We start from the raw sequence: 5,968 nt of genomic DNA, 5'->3' as shown, positions 1-5,968 counted from the left end.
TGTAATAAAATGCGATGGGGATGAAGTAAAGATAAGTCAACATGTGAAAAATCTAGGTCTACACATGGACAGGTATATGACATTCAGTACTCACATTGACGAGCTGAGTAGAAAAGTTAGTGGCATTCTAATGTATCTGTAAGGTGATTTGATGTTTGAGTTTTGATTATGTAACAGGCTTGTTTGACTTGTTAGTCGTTGTCCAGTCCTCCTTTGGTTTTGCTTTTATTGGAGCGAGGTGACTTTTCCCGCTCGCTCTTTTTTTTTTTTTAACAGTTCGGGTAACGGGTTAGCACAGCAGCGAGTCAGGTTGTAGCAGCTTTAGCAGCATGGAGCATTTACTCAAGTAGCAGGTATTAGTTACCTGTTGGCCTTGACAGTTGGAAGGATGGGTGATGGCTTAACCCTGGTCATCTCTCGTGATTCATCTGTGTTGGTGGCCGAGTTACAGTTGATGGCTGTTGTTACGATGTCTTCACGGAGTTCGTCTGATTCGGTTCATCCGTTTTGACGTTATCTCTACGGAAATATTATTGTCTGTGCTTCCTAGAGTAATTTGTATAATTTTATGTTGCTGCTGTATTATGCTTATTTTCTTTTAAGCTCCCTGTTCATGTTTGTTCATTTATTCATGCTGCTTGTTTATTATGATATGCCTATCTTTTCTATAATGTAATGGTGTTGAGCGGTGTATGGCTCTGTTAATAATGGTGTGGAGCGGTGTATGGCTCTGTTAATAATGGTGTGGAGCGGTGTATGGCTCTGTTAATAATGGTGTTGAGCGGTGTATGGCCTGAAACTGTATTTTATGATTCTTTTTACATTATTTTGATTATGATTGTAATTTGTGTGGGCTTTTAAGGCTTATTATAGATTCTGACTGCTGCTGTTTTCAGACTTTATATTAATCATGTTACTGTTTGTTTAATTGGTAATTTTTGCTAAGCCCGGACTCTATTGTATATATTGTAAGATACTTTAAATAATAAATAGGTTTAAGGATGTTCTTTATGGTTTTGTTACACTCATTCCTCCTTTGTTTGTCTCGACTGCTGTCTGTCATTCCGGTCCCATTTCATTTTTTTTCCTTTTAAGATTCTGCAGGACCGAGTGCGGTCCATTACAGTATCTAAGTAGAGTAAAAGATTACTTTGATTTTACTACTCGAGCTTTGATTGTGGAAAGTCTGGTCCTGAGTGTAATAAACTACTGTATTAAGATATGGGGAGTAACTAATGATATGCACATGGAAAAAGCTCAAAAAATCCAAAACTTTGCAGGTACAGTAGCCGTTATTGGGGTGACAAAACACTAACTACCACGTCACCCCAACCCTCCAGCAATTAAAGTGGATAAAATTAAAAGAAAATTGTATGTACGATTTTTGTTTTTAAAAGTTTGAGAAAAGAATATCCCAACTGGCTATACACATTTCCTACAGTTGGTAATTGTAGGAATGCATTAAGACAGAATGAAAATCTATATGTAGACAGCTATCGAACGGATTTGGGTTCACGCTCGATGGCAATAAGGAGCCCAGCTTGCTGGAATAAACTACCTCTGGAAATAAGAAAATGTATAGATGTTAGTTCTGATTTATTCAAAAGGAAACTTGAACAATACTTCTTAAATTTTACTTGAATGTATATATATCCTAGACTTTTACAATCCAATTATTGTGAATTTTATGTAAATAATTTATATGTAGCAGAATAACCATTTTATAATGGAATAAAGGTTTTTCTCTCTCTCTCTCTCTCTCTCTCTCTCTCTCTCTCTCTCTCTCTCTCTCTCTCTCTCTCTCTCTCTCTCTCTCTCTTTTTTTTCACACACAAAATACCGACACACATACTCAGAGTGGCACAGAATAATGCACAATCTCTCAGGAACAAAGTAGATTTCTTCAAAGTATTGATAGCAAGTGAAGAATTAGACATAATAGATATCACAGAAACATGGATACAAGAAGAGAGAGCACCAAATAGAAGGATATAAATTGTTCAAAAAAGACAGACCTAATAAACAAGGTGTAGGCATTATGTTGTATGACAAGGACCACCTCAGTCCAATAGCGTAAAATTACAGCCAAGCAAGAAGTAATTGACATCAATATAAGCAGCCTAGGGAAGACGCTAACTCTAGTACTAGTGTACAGACCTCCTCACCAACTGCAAAGGACAAGAAATAAACAACAAACTCTGCATAATAATGGGAGATTTCAATGCAGCAGTACACTAGTACACTATTACTTCCACATCAAACTTAGAAGGAAAGAGACTTCTAGAATTTGTCGTAAATGAATTCCTCCACCAATGGGTTGACAAATACAGAAATAGGGAAACGGTGCTACAGCTATACACATCAATAGTTAGACCTCATCTTGAATATGCAGTATACAGTTTTGATCACCAACACTAAGAAAAGACAAATAGATTAGAAGGGGTACAAACAAGAGCCACAAAATTAATTCCATCCATCAGGCAAATAGGTTACCAAAGATGACTAGAGAGCCTCAACATGAATGGATTAGAAACACGACGGTTGCGAGGACATCTAATAGAGACATTCAAAATATATACTGAAAGGCATAACAACAAAAGTAGACAGTAACCTCTTCACATTAAATGAAAACCAGACAAGAAATAATGGATGGAAACTAGAACTGAAGAGATGCAACACATCCCATTGTGGGACCTACATATAAGATATGTGACACATGGAATAAACTGCTACCAGAAGTTGTAAACAGCTACAACGTGGAAGAATTGAAAAGAAAGCTAGACAAAATCACAGGACACTGAATGAACAGTAAAACCTGCTCCTAGAGATAAGTGAGCTCACGATGTCTCTTCGGATGGAGTAATAAGTCTTTGAAACATCCTAATCCTTGTAACTCCTTGTAACTCTCGCACACAAAATACCGACACAAACACACACTCTCCCTCTCTCCCTCACACAAAACACCGACACACACACATACTCTCTCTCTCTCTCTCTCTCACACACACAAAACACCGACACACACACATACTCTCTCTCTCTCTCTCTCTCTCACACACACAAAATACTGACACACACACACTCTCTCCCTCACACAAAATACCGACACACACACACACCCAAACACACTCCCCCCCACCCCCGATACCCACAAACGCAAACAAATTCTCTCTCCTTCTCTCTCCAAAATACCCAATAAACATTATATCTGACTTTTATAATACACTCGTCAAGGTGTTCATCGGTATCCTTTAGATTACAGTTACTTCAGAATAATAAAATGTTAGGGAAATGTTAGTGGAAGGCTTGTCAGTCAGTAAAAGGAAGAAAACTTTGCAGTTAAATAAGAATTCCTTGACCGGCAACTAAGCTTTCACTAAGATTCGATATAGCAGTATGCTGGGTTAGCTTTAGATTTTAACAGTTAGGAGAACTATTGGACATGTGATGGTTATAACTCATCATACAATATTGTAAACTGTAAGAAGTGTGAGTAGGAAAAGCGCCAACTTGATCAAACACAAGAAAATTTGACTGAAAATCAAACAGTCTAACTCATTTTGGTTTATCATATAATTAATCGGCTTAGATGTTAGTTTTCTTATTTTAAGAATCCTACAGTAACGTCAGCTGTGTGAACTTCTCACCAAACGGCAGAAAACTTAGAGGGAAAACCACAAATAATCTGAACAGCCTAAATAAATAAAATCCGTTAGGACGATTGAGATATACTCCCTAAGACACAACAGTCCTGTGGATGCAAAGTAACCCTTACGTGCACTCTACTTATCCTTCGCAACCTTCAAAGCGAGAAGGGTCATGTTTAGGGACGGATTATAACGGACCTTCTACAGAACGCGATTTAAAAAAAAATGGGTTAAAATAGCTGGAGTGCCCATTGCTGCAACCATTATCCACAAAAATAAAATAAGTTATGATGCACAGCATAAAATCCGTAAACAAGGATTTTACGGTTTCATTTGCCGTATACTTTTTGGTAATTTAAACAAAACGACGGCATATGAACAAAGCCACTGACAGAAGACCTTGGAGGCATTATTCCTGACGGAAGACGAAACTGGAAAGTGCGAGATCTTTCCCAATTGTCTCTGTACCGGAAACAGCTCACAGATGTGTTGATGGATTAAAAGGTGCCCGGGGTCTTGACCTTGTATAAGTCAATACTAATCCCCTTCCAGAAACTGAATTGTCTTTAAGGGTCAACGTAAAAATGTCCACCACTTTGAGCTGCAGTAACATGTATAAGCTTACAGTTCCATGTGTGTAAAAGTACAACTCAAAACATGGATTCCTTTATAAACTGTGTATATACGTATATATATATATAATATATATATAGTATATATATATATATATATATACATATAAACACATATAAACACACACACACACACACACACACACACACACACACACACATATATAATATATATATATATATATATATATATATATATATATACACATATTGCTAACACACACACACACACACACATATATATATATATATATATATTGCACAGAGATATGCGTATACGTAATATATATACTTATATATACATAAATGTCTTGGTTCCTAGGTTCGTGCCCGGGAGCCGACGAAATTATTATCAACTAAAAAATTCCCTTCGGTTAACATATATGAAAATACATTAATTCCGAGTTAGAGCGAATCAGACATTAAAGGACGTTTGTAGCTTAATGCGTATATAGTATACATATATATATATATATATAGATTTATTAGATAAACAAAGATAATAGCACGTAAGAGGTAACAGATATTCTTCAAAAGAAATAAACAAATAAGCATGTTCATCCAAAACGAGCAGTTAGCATAGTTGTAAAACATGAATATGCTTAACTGTTTCTTTGTTAAGAGCTCTCCTACTGCAAACATTTGAGCCTTGCCATATCTTATGCCTCTTACGTGTTATTACCTTTGTATGTATGTATGTATTGGTAATGTAGTATGTATGTGTATGTATGTATGTATGTAAAATGTATGTATGTATGTATGTATATATTATATATATATATAATATAATATAATTATATAATATAATGATTATAATCACTTTAGCACGTGATTCATTTATCACACATATCCACAGGTGAAAAATAAGAGACAGGGTGTGATATATATATATATATATATATATATATTATATATATATATATATATATATATTCATGCAATCAAAGTCCACAATTATGTAAAATGTGTATTAAAAATACATAAAAGACGGGAGCTTTCGTCTACTTGATCAGTAGACCTCATCAGCCGTACTGATTTTTCTTTTCAAAAAATAATAAAAAAAAAAAGTTACGAAGGGCAGGAAGGACTCTGGAAACGTCTCCAAGGGAGATAACCACCAAAACAAACTATCTTAATTATGTTATTCCCTCGTTCAAATATCTGGCCAAAAGACGAGCCGATCGTCGTGGTTGAACTATATACCTCCTCTGTGTGTTCGGCTGTTCCCTCGTCCAAAACTTGGTGGTTATCTCCCTTGGAGACGTTTCCAGAGTCCTGCCTGTCCTTCGTAACTTTTTCGTATTTATTTTTTGAAAAGAAAAATCAGTACGGCTGATGAGGTCTACTGATCAAGTAGACGAAAGCTTCCGTCTTTTATGTATTTTCAATACACATTTTACATGATTGTGGACTTTGATTACTTGAAGATTTTCCAGTCACGTTATGGTGATTTTTTTGAGAGAGAGAGAGAGAGAGAGAGAGAGAGGGAGATTATATATATATATATATATATATATATATATAATATATATATATATATATATAATGTGTTTATTTGTGTATATATACACATAAATACATATTAGGTGCTATGAATCAGCACTGGCTACAATCCGTAAAGTGTATCAGGACGAGTAGACACCATCTATGCACACCATAGACAGAGCGCATAAAATCATCTTTGCTCAT

Source organism: Macrobrachium nipponense, chromosome 21, assembly GCF_015104395.2.
Source record: "Macrobrachium nipponense isolate FS-2020 chromosome 21, ASM1510439v2, whole genome shotgun sequence".
In the NCBI taxonomy this organism is placed as follows: Eukaryota; Metazoa; Arthropoda; class Malacostraca; order Decapoda; family Palaemonidae; genus Macrobrachium; species Macrobrachium nipponense.
This window is presented reverse-complemented; position numbering follows the sequence as displayed.